This window comes from Hydractinia symbiolongicarpus, chromosome 5 (assembly GCF_029227915.1).
Source record: "Hydractinia symbiolongicarpus strain clone_291-10 chromosome 5, HSymV2.1, whole genome shotgun sequence".
NCBI classification, from domain to species: Eukaryota; Metazoa; Cnidaria; class Hydrozoa; order Anthoathecata; family Hydractiniidae; genus Hydractinia; species Hydractinia symbiolongicarpus.
Genome location: NC_079879.1, coordinates 27611918 through 27630762, shown reverse-complemented (window position 1 = coordinate 27630762; position 18845 = coordinate 27611918). Strand labels below are relative to the sequence as shown.

General features: G+C 35.8%; 1 long non-coding RNA gene across 1 annotated transcript; it reads right to left on the bottom strand.

The window, feature by feature from the left end:
- Positions 1-14437: 14437 nt before the first annotated feature.
- Positions 14438-18366, bottom strand: LOC130645804 (uncharacterized). The gene is made up of 2 exons (XR_008982741.1): positions 17493-18366; positions 14438-14664 (listed from the first exon to the last, which is right to left on the bottom strand). It is a non-coding gene; the product is annotated as an uncharacterized LOC130645804 (long non-coding RNA).
- Positions 18367-18845: the final 479 nt, after the last annotated feature.

The window sequence follows — 18845 nt, the reverse complement described above, 5'->3', positions numbered from 1 at the left end:
ATAAGACAAAACGACGTCATCTTTCCATGTAGCATCAAGCTACTGTTTTATATGGAACTTACGGGTACCAATACTAAACATCTGCGCTCTGCAGGTGGAAGCTACCGGTGTAACCGGGACAGAGGAGGAGCAGGCGATCGCGGCGGCCTATGGTAACACGTTTTGTATACCTTTCTGTAACCTATTTGAACTAATGACAGACTTGCCGTTTTACCAGCCGGGATTATACGACAGATTGCAGTGTGTCATACATTTTACCTCACATAGCGACGTTATCAAAGATGAAGATACAGCGGCCGCATGTTCTACGGCAGCCAAGGCAGCGGATGCCACCTACAAAATTAGTACTATCGCCTTGGAATTTGACAAGGTAAATCACGAGGGTCTCGTAAGCGCCATGATGTCAAGGTATAGCCGTCTCGCGTTACTCTAGAATCGGGTACTTCCGAGTAAGGTGGTCACCCTGAAAAAAAGCGGATACCAGTCATAATCTTCAAATCGACATCCCAGCAAAGAGTCTAAAGGGTGTCCTGTTACTGTTCGTAGACTCTGAGAAAGTGAAAGCCTACTCCGGTGCGAACGAGGTGTTTTACAACCCGAAGATCGAAAAACTAAACATCGCTGTCGAGGCTGAACCCAACGAGCTATACTCGCACGCAATGATTCCTAAGGATCACCTCGAGCAGAACATGAACCTCTTCGGTAGTGACGAGTCCAATGTGACGATTGAGAAATTCAGTACAGAAAGGTACGCCCTGTTTATCGATTTTAGTGCATCTCCTCATCACACCCTACATGGTTCTGGCACGCCCTTAAAACGCCTGAGTGATGGCATCACGCTGCACATGACGAAAAATGCTGACGGAACTGGGGATATACGCTGCCATGTGTGCCTGCTTCAAGATGCTCAGCTAAACATTCTCGATGGTAATTTTCACTCTGTGGAGTATTGCAATAAATGGCAACCTTGGCAGGGGCAGCATTAATCAACGCCTTGACCTTCTCAGGAACATTCTTCCTGTTTAGTAAGCTTTTAGGGCATGGTGAGGCAGAGTGCAAAAGACACGATGAAGCGATGGAAAAACTACAACTCGCCCAAGCACAATGGGTACAAGACAGAGATGATAAAATTGACTGGATTGCAAATACAGGCCGGGAAGATGACATGTACAAGTACTACATCGCATCGAATGATAAGGTTCCAAAATTTTCAGATTTCTACACACCATCCAAACAACAACAGGATGGTGAACGCATTTTCATTGTTGGCTTCTTGACTCCTTTGGATTTTGTTGCCTAAAGGTATTTGTAGAACGTTTTTGACATGTAATAAAGACATGTCAAAAGCATTACATATAGTTACCGAGGAGGAGGCGAGGAATTTAAGCAATTGGTCGAAAAGGCACCAAATTCCTCAATGCAGAGGGTGCCGTATCAAAAAAGAAAGTCTTTCACTGGCTTTCCAGGTAACTGCTCGGGTTCCGGCATATTCGGGGTCTGAGACGAATCGATTATCCTCATTTTACCATCACGGGACCCAACGAGATGCATCAGTTTGATATATTGTACATGCCTCATGACAAACTATACGGTAACACCTACAAATACATCCTCACGGGTATTGACGTAGCCTCGAGGTACAAGGTAGCGAGACCCCTACGTACGTAAAAAGCCAGCGAGATTGCTGACATGATCAAGGACATTTACAAGGCGGGACCTACCCCAACATTCTTCAGTGTGACAATGGCTCCGAATTCAAGTCGGCAGTGACAAAAATGCTAGAGGACAAGGGTGTGAAAATTAAACGGGCTAGCACGAAATACCACCACTCGTTTACTGCCTTTGTAGAGTCCTATAACAAAGTACTTGCGGAAAGACTCTTTAAACCCCAAGATGCGCAAGAGTTGGTCTCTGAGGAGACTAATAGCCAAACACGTATACACCATCGTGAAAGGTCTCGACAATGCAAAAACTGCTATGATTGGGATAAAACCTAGTAGAGCAATAGGTGATAGGCGAGGAGGTACCACTCGCAAAAGGGCAACAATACCCTGAGGAGAAACTATTGCGTTAGGATGTGTTGTCTCTATCAGCTACAATCTGGAGAAGAGCATGGTGACACAAAAAGACGCGCAACTAATGCCGTTTGGAGCAAGGAAACGTACAGGCTGGATAGGATCGTACCGTGTTTTGATGCTGATTTCTAAAGATGTTCAAGTACCTCCCGAGCATGTCAAGGAGTGGAGATTTGTTGTTGTGGTCTTGTTAAATCACAAAAAAAAGTTCTCATTAAGCATCCTTGTCATCATGGACCTCGCAGATAATCCCAGAGATGTAGGGTATACGGATACCCATACACAATACCTTTGATAACATTACGTTCACTATCAAGGTCAATGTCAACCAATGGTTTATCTGCTTTACAAAAGTCGAGGATGTCGCCTATTCGTACCAAATGATGAAAGTAGAGGATGTCGTCTATTCTTGCCAAATCAGCTCAATTAAAGTTGAGGATGTCGCTTATTCTTGTTAAATCAGCTAAATCTGATAGCCTAATTCCTTATTCTTGATATTCTCGTAACAGAGAACTCCATACTTGTTCTCTTTGACATAAACAATATGGAGCCCTTGACGTTTTATAGCATTCTCCAACTTTTTGTTGGTCTTGCGTCTTGCCTTTTTTCCCTGATGCTACCCTGTCTAAAAGCTCTTCATCATCAGGGTGCTCAAACCCTTCGTAGTAGGGTCCATTTCGAAACCTAAAATTTTCCAAGCATTGCAGGCAATAACCCGTAACTGACGCTGCCTCGATGCAACAACGTAGTACAGCTACATGGATATTGTATTTATTTTTAAATTGTTGCTGTTATATGTATGCTTCCATATTTGTTATTTCAAGGGTTTCTAGTAGGAAGCCAAACAGGTCTATTTTCCAAAGTGTAGGGTGGTGCCTTTCTGCTATATGATGGGGTAATTTTACTACTCACAAGAGTAAAATTAGCGCCTTTTTAGTCTTCCAGTGCCGGAACACCTAAATCATGCAAGTCGTCTCGAGTAAGGTCAATAAGCCTAAAGTGGCACCAGTAACGCTTCACATGCTCGTCCTCTTCAAACCTATTAAGCGCATGCATGCAGTTGGGATTATTGATGACGACAATCTCATCCGCGTTTGGGTAGTTGTCTTTGAACCATCTCTTTTTGGTGGGAAGAACACGTCTTTGAACACGCGCACAGTAGTACGGAAGATGATGATACTCGTCGTCGTGGTATGCTTGCGATGATTATGTTTTCTTTTCCAGGATCTTGAGCATGTGGTACGTACCGTTCTTGAAGCCTCGTACTTCGAGTTCGTCCCCCAGCACCATGAGTTGTTCATCCCTGGCATCAAGATCGTCCTCGAGGATGGCGATGGCCACGTCTCGCTTCTCAAGTTCATCCTGTAATTTTTCGACACCTTTTCGAGCAAGCCATTTGATTAACTCTAGGGTCTTGCAAAATCTCCAATGCACCGTCAAATGTGACAAAGACATCGATCCTATTTTAACTTTCTTTGAGCGATGCAGCTGCCGCACCCCTCATGATATCACGGCAAGGAATGGTTTTCACGTCTCTGTATGTTGCTGTTATATCATCGATCCTCAAAAACCTCCCCATGTCAGCACGTTTAAAAAGAGGCTGATTTTGTTCATGGAACAGGGTCTCAATTTCTCCGGCAGGTATGCCGTTGAAAAGCGAAATTTGTGCATGCTTGCACTTTTTCAACTCGGCCTTTATTTCGCCCCAGTCAAGGATTATGTTCGTCTCTTCGTCGATTAGCTTCATATCCGACCTCTTGTGCGGAAACCAAACGAAGGGTTGATTTTTTTGTCTTCTAAGGTTCTTCGGAAGGGCTGTGTAAGACTGAGTGAGTAACCAAAACTATGCCTCCTGTGCCTACCATAAAATAGCCAATTCAAGCAGGGATTGTCCCCGCCTATCGAGGCATTCATCAGATATAAGACGAAAAACGTGTCTTCTCCCGCCAGCAACGAGGACAATTTTTAAATCCATTCAAAAAGTTGATCTTTGGGGTCGATCAGGTACACATAGTCATTCCGCCAGAGCGAGGCTCTCTTGAGATAGGCGCTATTTCATTGTATAACAAGGCATAGTATGACTATGTTGTAGTAGTGTCGTTTATACTCATTTTCGAGCAGGTCCAGGACACGTTGCGTCTTGCCACAGCTTGTCGGACCTGTGAAGATAGCCATGTGCGGTTCCTTGACAACGTCTAGAATTTTATTAAACGCTATCTTTTTAGATACGTAGAAAGGCAATCGCAACAAATCCACGCGCTGTCTTGGTTGTTGACAAGAGACCCATAGCAGGCGGGGCAGTACGTGGTCTTGTATACGAGGGGAAGGGGATCTAATGATAGCTTACCATCTAGGTACCGCAACCCCTTGAGATATCTTTTGACGAGGCGCGCCTTTTCTTGAGAGACAGGGCAGGGTGCGAAGTTAAAAAAGGGTATCTTGATTGGTGTTTTCAAACGTTTAATGTACCTACGCACAATTTCGTGGGAAAACAAGGTGTAGAGGCACAGGTAGAGCTCGTTCTGTTGAGACCCTGTAATTTCCTTATCAATTCTGGCTACATCAATCATTTATTGCTTTGGAACGATGCTTGCTGGGATCCACCCTTTTTTTACAGCCATCTCAAGAGAATCTCTGCCCGCGTCAAAATAGGCCGTCATCTTCATCACGTCGTTCATGTCCATTTTAGCAGAATGTCGTGGAATGCCTAGGAATTTCTTACCCCCAAGTGCATAAGCAAAAGTGAACTGCGATCTACGACAGTCTTGTAAAGCATATCCAAAATTTCTTTTTCTTTGCGGGTTATGTTGCTTGTCATGTGAGGTATTTATGTGAGGTATTTCATGTCATTTATTTACCGTATTTTTTTTGAAAAATTTAACTCATCTTGAAAATGTCAATTTCAGACTGAGCTTTGTCCCGTTGTCCCTATTGAGACTCAGGGGCGGGCTCGTCCTCATTTTTGCCTCCAAATGTATATCATACTCCAACAGCTACCGCGAGTATGGCAAGCGTACATACACCTTAGATGTACACTGACTGTACGGAACTGGCCCCAGAAGAGGTTTTGATTGTAGATTCTACGGTACCCTCTTGTTGTTTCATTTCTTCCTTCCTTTTCTTCAGTGCTGCCAACATGTGCTCCTGGGCAACTCTTCCCGTGATGACTTTTATTTTTTGTTTCGGTTCTTCACTCATTTCTTGTAAGTCCTTATAAGAAAAAACTACTGTAGGCCCTGATCCTTAAAGATCTGTTTCGTTAGCTTCCGCCTCATCTTCTTTTTTTGGACATGTGCCGGGCCACCACCAATATAGGCGCTAAACACCTACCAATTGTGCAATAGTCCAGGACCCCGAGATCCGTCATGGCATCTTTGATGATAGAGTCTTCCTCGATATCTTTTCGCAGATCCTCAACATTATCAATATCCACAAAACTTCCAACAAGATTCACGTACAGGCTGACCATTTGGGTACATAGTGCCTTGGCCGTTTTTTCTCCCTCTCCAGGAGCTCTCGTTGAACATACTCGGTATGTACGTTTTCGACTGCCTCATCAGGGACCTTGTCGTCAAAGCCTTTTGTAAATTTCTTCGGCAAGAGATCTCCCTTGCCTTTGTGCAGGGCTTTCTTTAAAACTTGCCGCTTATCCGTGGCCTTCTCGACATGTTCAAAAAGTTCTGCGGAGTCAAATACTTGCGCTAGTTCTGACATCTTTATTAATAGCCTTTTGTAACGAAAAAATCAAAACTCAATCAGGGCATAAGGTAAAATTACAGTTATATACAAACACACTTTCATTTATTGGAGGTGTGTTTGATCAACCACGCTAGGCTACACTCTACTCGGAGATATAACGAATACCTTTCTTTTGGTTATCTACAACCCATAAGGGCTGTATGTTAGTGTAGTGCAGCCTATTCAATTATTCTTCTTTGCTAGGATATTCTCCATTCTCCCTGCACCCTATTGGTATCTTGTGGTGAAACTGCCACTCGGTTTCCCCAGCTCATCCCACCTCTAAACAGGGACTGAACATGACCTATAAACGTTACAATGTCGCATCCCAGATATTCCTGGGATCTTATCTCTGTATCACGATTTAGGGCATTATAAATCCTGTTAAAAATAAGCTTATACAGATAACCTAGGGGATCACATGTTGGACATTGGTTTCTTCTTCTTTTGTGTTGGGGCATTTGATACGTTCTATTGATGAATTATTCATATCAAGGCATTTGATGCACCATTTTGTCCATTGCTTCTTCCCCTTGATCCTAAAATTTTCCAAAAAAAGATAGTGTTTTTGGAATTTTTTCAAAATTCTATTTCTCTACATGAAGCCCCAATCTCATCCGCCAATAAACTACAAACTCAATCTAAGAGTTCGCTTTAAGCCCCCTACATAAAATGTAAAAGAAAGCTCGTTGAATGATAAATTTCCCTTCATGAGTTGTGACATCACACGTTAAAAAACGTTTTATATTGGGTAGTCTGTCATTTGCCTAACAAAAATTACATTTTACGTTTCTCCTCCTGCGTAATTTTCATAGGATTTTCTAAATTAAAATCAAACTTATAATACATCACGGAAGGAACAAAATGTCAGCATTGTTTCTGTGACATTATCAAAAACTTGGATTTTATTCAGAATACCACTATTTGATTAAAATTCAATAACTTTACTTATGGAACGAGCTTTGACAATCTGTTTAAAGTTTGTGACAGCCAAATAAAAGTTATTTAACATAATTTTTTGTTTCTGTTTTCATAACTTAAATAAAAAGAATACAAAAAAATGGCCGTAAATCTGACTTTTCTTGATCGGAAAATCAGATGAATTACGTGTACAAATTTTCTTGAATGATTTTTTATTTCCAAAGGTAATCCTAACGGAAGTTATCATTTTTTCCTAATTATGCGGACTTAATAGAAATATAAGAAACAGTTTCGAGCAATGACCAATATCTAAGTCAGGTATGGGTAGACATTCGGTGTGCAAGTGTCTAACCTATAAATATAAAATCTCTGGAAGTATCACAACCATACACTATAGCGAAAAAGATTTATTACAAAAAAACCGGCAAATGAGCGAAATTTGACCACCCTCTCCTCCCTTTCCGGACTGATTACTGTTAAATTGTTTTCATATTGTTAATTAAATTCGTTTGTCCATGTAAACTGTCGCTATAAATGTTGGTCTTTAGAAGATAACCTTAGTTTTTCGACTCGGATAAAATTTCTCGGTACTGATTGACAATACAGTTTATATCGCATTACCTTCAGAAATTTACTTGATTGGATTTTCATGAAGCACAAGTAAGATGGAACCATCTTTACCGATCCAAATCTCAGGTGGACATGAGACGCAATGAAAATAAAACTGAACAAAAAAATCTTCAGAAGAGTTTTACTTAAGGCATTTATGATGGACATCCTAAATAATGAAAACTCTTTTCTGAGACATATCATTTATTTTGAAAAAGAAAATGGGAAAGAAATTTTCTTATCAAACGTAGTTTAATTGCAGCAATAACTCTACTTCCGTCATTAATTGCGTTATTAATTCGATGGTAACATTTATAGGATGAACTTCCATCGTCTTTAAAGATTTTTTCAGTCAACTTACCTGAACCTAACGGATCTGTATCAAGGCTGGCATTAGCAGGAATGTTTACAACAATTACAGCAATATTAAAATTATATTATGAGCAGTTACACATCAGGTCGGACGGGTTACCCTCCAAACTGACTCAGAATGTCACAGTAGTGTTACTGAGATAAAATTTGTCTTCGCAGTTCTTCAATTCCAAATTCGTAAAAACAAAGCTGGCTCAATCAAATTTGTCCTTTCAATTTTGAAAGAAAGTGGAAAAATGGACACGACTTTAAATGGAAATTCAATTGTTAAAAAATAATGACAGAAAATATGCTTAAAATTATTTTTTGCATTTGAATTGAACTTGGAATTAATTTTCTTTGCTTTTATGTGCTTATACCTATTGGATGCATTTATAACTGACCACCATTGATGTATTGTTATTTACGTTTCAGGGGTACTACGTCCTTTCTTACTATATATCTAAAAATGTCCAACAACGTTGTAAATGCTGCCTAGTTGCATTATTAAAAGTGCAGAGAAACTAAAAACCCTTACTACGAAAAAATGTTGCAGAAATTCTTTCCTGGATAACACTGTCACCAATTAACCTTCCTTCTATCATTATAAGCATTTCCTTCTTTCCTTGTAGACGCAGACTCACAAGTAAAGTTTAAGAATGTGTCTCTGGGATCTAATGATGCAAATTAAGTGGTTATATTCAGTGCATTTGGATGTTCAAAGCTGAACACTTACTTTATAAATCTCTTTCCTATTTTTCTTTCTTTTGTTTAATAAAACTGTTATGATGATGATCAGTTTAAGAATTATGATAATAATTTCGATAATAATAGCTGTTGTTTTTTGTACCGCAAAATTTATAATGAATAATGGCGTGTCGCGACGATTTTCACCCTTAATATTTCGAACACTTCACCGCATATTCCATGATCTAATAGAACAACTTGGATATATGTTTCATTTAATTAACAGCTCGGAAACCGTGTCCCAGGTGTCGTTGTTGTTGCCAAAAGGAACGGTCGTAACCACTTTTAAATGGTAGCGGTGGTGAAGATGTTTTGAAAGAGTCAGATTTAGGTTTTCCTACTTTTGTTCTTAGTATAAGCTTTAAACAAATATTTCGTTACATTTTATCTGCTAATATCTCTTAATTGTAAACAAATACTAACAAGCTTGATAAAGAACAAATTTGTAAACACAATTTACACTATTATAGTTCATAAAACGAACTACTTAGTTGAGTTTGCAATCAGCACCCGCAACACAACGTTAATGGTTATAAGAATAATGCCAACTATCACAGCAGCAAAGGCAAGTTTCTTAGCTGCTTCGGACGCTTTCTGGGCACGTGGAACATCATTCACTGCAAGAGCATTATGTACCTAAAAAAGCATAATTATATTCAGAGATAGCAACTGTAAAACATATACACCTTAAAGTGTATAAAACACATGGAAAAAATAGCTAAATAATATTAGCCATGCATTGGCATGATGCTCACCTCACAGGATTTAATAATAGCTGCAATGCCAATTGGGCAACAACAAAATAAACAAGCTATCCAAGATATAAGGGCGTAGTTTCGTATATGCACTGTTTGAACATAAGGTTGTTGTACTGTTAAAACTGTGGTACTGGGTTGCTAAATAAAGCGAATATGCATTTCTAATCTTTAATCTTAGAGTTCAATCACGTTCTTACGGTATTTATTCAACCTGGTTTTTATGTGGGATAATTAATCCGTTTCTGTTATCCACATAATTCTGCTGTTAAAAAGAGAAATGCTAAAATAATATTTATGTTTATTGTTAGTGTTATGAGAAGTTAAGATATTGTAACTTATTTTCGTAGTAATCGAGGCAACATACGCATGCGCCTGATAGCGCATGCTTGAATAGAAATTTGCTACCCGTTCCTACTCACAAGTCAATTCTATTCGTACGGGTTAGACGACCCGCCCACTCTTCCCTGTAAGTTGAGGAAATTACTCGAAAAGTGATATTAAGACTGGCTGAGTGTCATAGAATTTTACATCTATCTATACGGTTTCTTCCGGAAGGATAGACGAAGTCAATCAGGATAACCGGAAGTCGTTATCCCGGAATCGGTAAAGACTCTAATGTATTATCTCAACAAGGTAACAAGTCTTAAAATGCTTACACGAGCTAAGAATAATTGTGGTAGTATTAAGAAGTATAGATAGAAAGTACGTAAGAAAATTGTTGTTTGTTGTAACCTAAGTTGTGTTGTAATTATATAATATTGAGTGTATTAGAAATTGTAAATACGTACGAATACCGAAGATGACTCCACTAACTAAATTTTATTTCTTGAATAGCGTCCTAAGTCTTGAGAAGAGATTACGTAAAAAATAAGACTTTTATTTTCGGTTAAACAAAGTGAATAAGATAATAGATGTCTTTTATAGTGCTCAGATGGAGCTGAGGTTAGAGAAGATCTTCAGTTTGTACATAAACATTTGACATAATTTTGACATTAAACACGTTGATAAAAATACAGTGGAATCCCTCTAAAGCGGACACCATTGGTGCAAAAAAAAGTGTCCGCTTTAGTTTAGATACTCGAAGTTTAGATACTGTGTTGACTTGATAGTTAAAGTAAGTGCTGACAATGACGTCAAATTCATGTCGCTTCCTAACTGTACCATCGGATGTAAAGTGACTGGGAAGCGAGTGAACCGTGGTGCTGGCTACGGACTAGAAATTCCTGCCCAGTACCAATTAATTGGTGTTGAAAAGGCAGTTGAGTGGGCCGAGAAAAATATAAGGAAAGTGTTGGACTCGGTAAATAACAAAACTCAAAGATGTACTAAGTAAAATGGTTTAAATTTTAAGAAAAAGTGACATTTCATCTCGTTATTTTTCCATTGTCCGCTTTATAGGGAGTGTTTATAAGGGAAACTGTCATTTGGTGCAAAGATTTTTGTCCGCTTTATAGAGTGTCCGCTTTATAATCGTCCGCTTTATAGAGATTTTTTTATGAGAGTTTGACCTAAATTCTGCCGGTGCAAAAATTTTTGTCCGCTTTAGAGGGCTGTCCGCTTTATAGGGTGTCCGCTTTAGGGGGATTCCACTGTATGATATTTAATCACATTTTTTAAAACAGATTTTCTAAGACAATGGATTTTTCTATTTTAAATTTTGGTTTTCACATCGATTCCATAGAGGCGTTAATATAAAAGGAATAATGATGACACTCGTATATGACGTTCTGAAGTCATACAAAAAAGACATATAATTGGTAATGGCAATAAAGTTAGTTCGCATACCTGTGTTTGCACTTATTCTGCTAGGAATGGTTGTTGTTGTTGTTGTTGAGAGTAAGATGCGTCTGCGTAACTAGGTTGAATTTCAGCTTTTTCCTCCATTTCCTGTAAATCACTCTTTTATATAAATCCATACCTATATGCGACCTATACCGGACCACAGCCCTAATAAGTTATGGCTATAAGCGAGAATGGTTAAAACCGTATGCATGTTTTTTATTGTACCTTCTGATTCCATTTCTTAAATCAATTGAAATTTTTCCTTTGTTTTAAAGGCAACGGTATTGACCTTCCTGGGGATAAAATAGGCTGTCGTTTACCATGCCAATTAATTACAGACAAACCACCGCACGAACAGACAGACGACGGCTATTATTAGAGAGATAATGATAACACTTGTATCACGTTCTAAAGTAATACGAAAAACGCATATAAAAAGTTTTTGGTAATGGCAATAAATTTAGTTCACATACTTGTGTTTGCGCTTGTTTTGCTAGGAATGGTTGTTGTTGTTGAGAGTAAGATGCGTCTGCATAACTAGGTTGAATTTCGGATTTTTCCTCCATTTCCCAAATATTTATAAAAAGCTATGTTTATAAGTGACATATACCGTGCCACAGCCCTAAAAAGCTATGTCTATAATCGAAAATGGTTAAAACCGTATGCATGTTGTTTATTGTGGCTCGATTCTATTTCTTAAATCAATTAAAATTTTCGCTTGACTTTTAAGGCAACGGTATTGACATTCCTGGAGATATAACAGGCTGCAGGTTGTCGTTTACCAAGCCAATTAATTACCTGTCTCCGTTAATCGTACAAGATTGAATACATATACTATACCACAAAACAGGCTCTCTATAAGCTTGAGTTGTAAATACCACAAAACTAGTAGCATAGCTAATTAAAATTTTGGTGCTTGTTTTACAGAGGAAAAATTGAAAAGCTGGAGAACTGTAAAAACACTTCTGCTTAGTCAGGGAGCAGCAAGCTCAATTACAATATTCGCATTTTGTTCAAACTTGTGCCGAATTGCCATTTTATCTGATCTGAGAATATTTGCTATGAACAACCTTTGGGTTATTTCATGGGCTGAAGAGTAGTTTTGAAATTATTGCACAACACGCTTATTCGGGCATACTGCTTAGCATCCAACAAAACGCCCTTTTAGACATTCCACAAATCTGAACAATTTTAATTATGATGCAGTGTGGTATATATTTCCCAGACTTTCTACGCAAGTTGACAGTCAAAATAACTTATGCAGTAGGCTGTAGACCATTGCAAACCTTATTTTCAAGTGAAGTCATATTGTGATCTTCAAATTAAAATCGTACATCAGTAAAAAGATGCTACTAGCTGAGCAAATATCATAACAGTAACTTAACTTTCTTCAACTATATATCTTCCATTAATTTTCCTACTTTCATACACAGGTGTGGAAAATCTGTCGAAACCTAAGCTTTAAAACTCGTCTATACAATCAGAATAAAAGAAAGAGACTTTGTTAAGCGGTTTATCATGGCTAAAATTTGCAGGAATTATCTAATGATATGTTTTTAACAGGTTATTAAAACGTTTTTCTTCTTTACTAACTACAATAAAGCATATAAGACACAAAAACATTTGTTCATTTAATTTTACTAAACTTATGGATGAATTCCTTTGTTTACATTTTTTAGCAGTAACTTCTTTCGCCTCTGGTATCTTTGTGGCATGTAAAAAGATGAGGGAGCTAGGTGAAGCAAAGTTATTTTTAGTCTATTTCATCACACGAATGCATTGTTAGGACTTTAAACGAATTTTAATTAATCCGCAGGCGTCAATCTATATATTAATAAGCCAGTTCCGTGTGTCTGTAACAGGCAAAGTTGATATCGTCATTTTCCTTTGATGTCGCCGAAAAAAATCTTTGATGTTGCCGAAAAAAATATGTCTTCTTTGTCGAGAAAAGCCGCGAGTTTTGTGTGGTTTGTTAAATGAAGTTCTAGCACAAAGTAACGGAAATTGTGTTTGCAAAAAAGATGGCTGTCCTTTTTAAGCATTTGTCTTCTCTTGCCTTCAAAATAAATCTTTACAAAAGCATTTAAAAAGGGGCATGGTATATAAATGAAGTATAGAAAGGTTTCTGTAAGGTTTGTTTATGTTTTTTAAAGTTTTGATGATATTATTGATGCAAGACATGTTTGTTAGCTAGCATCAACCACACCAACAACAACTAGCTAGGTAGCTAGGAATTTAGAAATATGTAGCCATGTTCTTTATACCTAGCTAAGTCTCCAGTTTATATTTAAGTGACCAGCTATTAGCTGCTGTAGCTACCTTATGTTAGCTTCAGTTTTATGTTGCTTTTTACATGTAAGCTAATCTTAGTGGTCTTTGCTAAGAATGTGACTGTAACTTATTTTAATTGACATTTTAAGCTTAAATTAACAAGCCACAACAACTTTTAAAAAAGTATTACATAATATTTAAGAAGAGTTTAAGGACTGTTTTTAAGCAAATAATGTATTTTTCACAATTTGTGTATGCAAATAATGTATTTTTCACATTTTGTGTAACTAAACTTATATACATCGGTTACATGCAATATGACGAAACGATTTTTATTTAACGTGTAGTAATTCTGGTACCTTAAGTGTAGTGATTTTTGTTGTTCTAGATGTTCTGACTAAAATGTTTTTGTTTATGGCATTTTGTCTCAATTAAGAAAAGTTTCAACTTTTTTGAGGGAGTACAACACCGAAAAACTTGTGTTTTTTTATATTTTGTTTAAATTCTTACTGGGCAGGACTCTGTACAACATACCGAAATGACTGATCCCTCTCTATTTATAAATTTCATGCGTTCCAAATCACAGTTTTTTGAAATTTTGGGTAATATTTAATGAGTACAAGATGCAAATACTGATTTTTGTTGAATCAGAAGTATTTCCTACAACCATTCTTTTTTTACACTTTTGTGGAGAAAAAGTGTATGCAATATCATCAGAATAACTGATTTTGTTGCAAACTGTTTTTCTTTTTCAAATTTTGGATTGAAATATTGTTATAAAAGGCATATATCAATACACATATATATACCAAAATAATTAAATTCTGCAAACTTTGATTTTGTCGTTCACCTCTCATCTTTTATATTTTGATTAAACTTTTGAGGAACACCATAGGAATTATTTTGTGTTGCAAATTTAGTGCAAAAATTTAACTGTTGTGAGGGAGGACCATATGCAATTATATATACTAAAAATAATAATTTGATATTCTACAAGTTGTATTTTTGTATGCACTTAAATGACTGCTTTTTCTGAGTTGAATTTGATGGGTTTCATATCAATTTTGTGGAAGATTTTATGGCTGAAGACAATATAGAACATGCCAATTGAACTGATTTTTGTTCATATTTTGATTTGCTCCTCATAAACCTTTGTGTTCTACATTTATTGTAAACTTTTGTGAGGAAGGACCATATATATATACAATGTTTTCAAAATAATGATTTTTGTTGATTTGAAATTTACTCCTTGCATATTGCTTTTTCGACATTTCAGGTTAAAATGTTTGGTAAAGTCAGTACGGATCATTAGACAAAAAATTGTTTTGTTAACCGGTTAATTTTTACATTTTGTGCATATTTTTGCGGGAGAGGATGGTATGCAACCGAATAAATGATTTTTCAAAGTTTAACTTTTTGTTTTTAGGTGTTTTGTGTTTGTTTAAGTTTGGCTTTTTGATATTGTTTAAAATGCGTAAAGAACTTATTTCATAGATCTGTGCTTACTGTTGCAAGCCTTTCTTTTCGACACTTTAGATTAAAATATTGAAGGTTTTCAACATAATCACATAATAAGATGTATACATATTTGACATATGTGTTATTTCTGACATTATTATTATTGTTGTCGTAACTGTCTGGGTTGTGACTGTCAATGTTGTAACTTTCTACTAACTAGATTTTACACCTTGCACGCCGTTGTTTTTCATATTTTGTCTGAAGTTTTGTTGGGAGGATTTCATGCGATTTGACATTTGATATTTTGTGTTAGATTTTAAGAACTTTTTTGTTAAATTATGACTTATATACTTTCTTTTTATGCATTTTCAGATTATTTTTTTTTTAGTAAAAGGCATATTCAATATACTGAAATATTTGCTGATGTCATCAAAATTCAAATAACAGAACTTTTCAATTGTTTTTCTGCCTAAGTGGATTTTTCCACGGGCCTAATCTATATAATAATACGCCAGTTCCGTGTGTCTGTAACAGGCAAAGTGGACGTGTTGTTTTTTCTAAAGAAACAGCCGCAGTAACATGTCACTTTTGCTAAACTTTTTTTTATTCTGTCTTTTGTGTGCTTTTTCATATTGATTTAAAATTTTTGATTTAAAAAGGTCACGGTTAATTTATTTTATTGTTCTCATAAAAAACCTTTCTGTGACGATGTAAACTTTAATACACAAAATCACGGGTAATTAATTTTTATTATTCCCTTACGCACGTGTCTATTGTCTACTGTTATAACATATTGGTTTCATTTATTCCCGCTTGAATGGAATTAACAAAAAACGTTTTGACGAAAAGAACAATAAATTTCGCTGTTTAGCTATAACAACTCATGTGATAAAATAAAGTGATTTTATTTGCTGGGAATTTTATTGCATGCGAATTTAAATTTACCGTGACGGGTCCTTTGTTATAAATTGTTATACGAGTAAAGTCACAGGCAACCAACGTTGTTATCATAGTTGTCAATTTTGTTTAAAAGTTTTCATTGTTTGCGTCTTTAAAATGAAACTGACAACCAATGATTTTGTGATAAGAAACATATAATAAATTTTAAATATTTTTGAGTGGATATCTCTGCGGGATTTCGTTTAAAACGAACGAATAAAATATATTTAAGTGGATTATTCCACGGGTTTAAATAACTAGTCTATATAATAATAAGCCAGTTCCGTGTGTCTGTAACAGGCAAAGTTGATATCGTCATTTTCCTTTGATGTCGCCGAAAAAAATCTTTGATGTTGCCGAAAAAAATATGTCTTCTTTGTCGTGAAAAGCCGCGAGTTTTGTGTGGTTTGTTAAATGAAGTTCTAGCACAAAGTAACGGAAAATGTGTTTGCAAAAAAGATGGCTGTCCTTTTTAAGCATTTGTCTTCTCTTGCCTTCAAAATAAATCTTTACAAAAGCATTTAAAAAGGGGCATGGTATATAAATGAAGTATAGAAAGGTTTCTGTAAGGTTTGTTTATGTTTTTTAAAGTTTTGATGATATTATTGATGCGAGACATGTTTGTTAGCTAGCATCAACCACACCAACAACAACTAGCTAGGTAGCTAGGAATTTATAAATATGTAGTTTATATTTAAGTGACCAGCTATTAGCTGCTGTAGCTACCTTATGTTAGCTTCAGTTTTATGTTGCTTTTTACATGTAAGCTAATCTTAGTGGTCTTTGCTAAGAATGTGACTGTAACTTATTTTAATTGACATTTTAAGCTTAAATTAACAAGCCACAACAACTTTTAAAAAAGTATTACATAATATTTAAGAAGAGTTTAAGGACTGTTTTTAAGCAAATAATGTATTTTTCACAATTTGTGTATGCAAATAATGTATTTTTCACATTTTGTGTAACTAAACTTATATACATCGGTTACATGCAATATGACGAAACGATTTTTATTTAACGTGTAGTAATTCTGGTACCTTAAGTGTAGTGATTTTTGTTGTTCTAGATGTTCTGACTAAAATGTTTTTGTTTATGGCATTTTGTCTCAATTAAGAAAAGTTTCAACTTTTTTGAGGGAGTACAACACCGAAAAAACTTGTGTTTTTTTTATATTTTGTTTAAATTCTTACCAGGCAGGACTCTGTACAACATACCGAAATGACTGATCCCTCTCTATTTATAAATTTGATGCGTTCCAAATCACAGTTTTTTGAAATTTTGGGTAATATTTAATGAGTACAAGATGCAAATACTGATTTTTGTTGAATCAGAAGTATTTCCTACAACCATTCTTTTTTTACACTTTTGTGGAGAAAAAGTGTATGCAATATCATCAGAATAACTGATTTTGTTGCAAACTGTTTTTCTTTTTCAAATTTTGGATTGAAATATTGTTATAAAGGGCATATATCAATAGACATATATATACCAAAATAATTAAATTCTGCAAACTTTGATTTTGTCGTTCACCTCTCATCTTTTATATTTTGATTAAACTTTTGAGGAAAACCATAGGAATTATTTAGAATTTGTATTTTGTGTTGCAAATTTAGTGCAAAAATTTAACTGTTGTGAGGGAGGACCATATGCAATTATATATACTAAAAATAATAATTTGATATTCTACAAGTTGTATTTTTGTATGCACTTAAATGACTGCTTTTTCTGAGTTGAATTTGATGGGTTTCATATCAATTTTGTGGAAGATTTTATGGCTAAAGACAATATAGAACATGCCAATTGAACTGATTTTTGTTCATATTTTGATTTGCTCCTCATAAACCTTTGTGTTCTACATTTATTGTAAACTTTTGTGAGGAAGGACCATATATATATACAATGTTTTCAAAATAATGATTTTTGTTGATTTGAAATTTACTCCTTGCATATTGCTTTTTCGACATTTCAGGTTAAAATGTTTGGTAAAGTCAGTACGGATCATTAGACAAAAAATTGTTTTGTTAACCGGTTAATTTTTACATTTTGTGCATATTTTTGCGGGAGAGGATGGTATGCAACCGAATAAATGATTTTTCAAAGTTTAACTTTTTGTTTTTAGGTGTTTTGTGTTTGTTTAAGTTTGGCTTTTTGATATTGTTTAAAATGCGTAAAGAACTTATTTCATAAATCTGTGCTTACTGTTGCAAGCCTTTCTTTTCGACACTTTAGATTAAAATATTGAAGGTTTTCAACATAATCACATAATAAGATGTATACATATTTGAGATATGTGTTATTTCTGACATTATTATTATTGTTGTCGTAACTGTCTGGGTTGTGACTGTCAATGTTGTAACTTTCTACTAACTAGATTTTACACCTTGCACGCCGTTGTTTTTCATATTTTGTCTGAAGTTTTGTTGGGAGGATTTCATGCGATTTGACATTTGATATTTTGTGTTAGATTTTAAGAACTTTTTTGTTAAATTATGACTTATATACTTTCTTTTTATGCATTTTCAGATTATTTTTTTTAGTAAAAGGCATATTCAATATACTGAAATATTTGCTGATGTCATCAAAATTCAAATGACAGAACTTTTTAATTGTTTTTCTGCCTAAGTGGATTTTTCCACGGGCCTAATCGACTAGTCTACTTAATAATAGCTTAAAACCTCAAGCAATGTTTCCGTGAAAAGACCTCTCTTCACCAAACTCTAACATCTTTTTTCCCGCCACGCAAACTCCAGAACCAAAGAACTTACTGCTGAAAAGTAAAGAAATAACGTGAAGCAGGAATTCATCTATGCCTTCCTACTACTTTCTTATTGATAACAGAAAAATAAGTAATAAGGATGGCTAGCAATAATTGCTCTTATACCAAACTAAATGGAAAACTTTAAAGGAACTCTACAATCGTTGCCAAAAGTGTTGGGAAACTTTTTGAAAATAGAGTTATTTTCACACTTTCACCCCCGCGCCCCCCAGACAATGTTGCAGTCAGGTTTTTTGAAGACAGAAGTTTGCTGCTTTGACTCTCCAACATTGTGTAAAGGTGGAAGGAGATAAAAAGAGTCGTAATTCTGTATTTCTTGCCTTTTCTGCCACTAATGGTCAGTTTTTGCATTTGTCTCAACTACTTTTGTCAACGATATATACGTCAGATTTAGCAAGCAGGATAAAAATGACCTGTCCA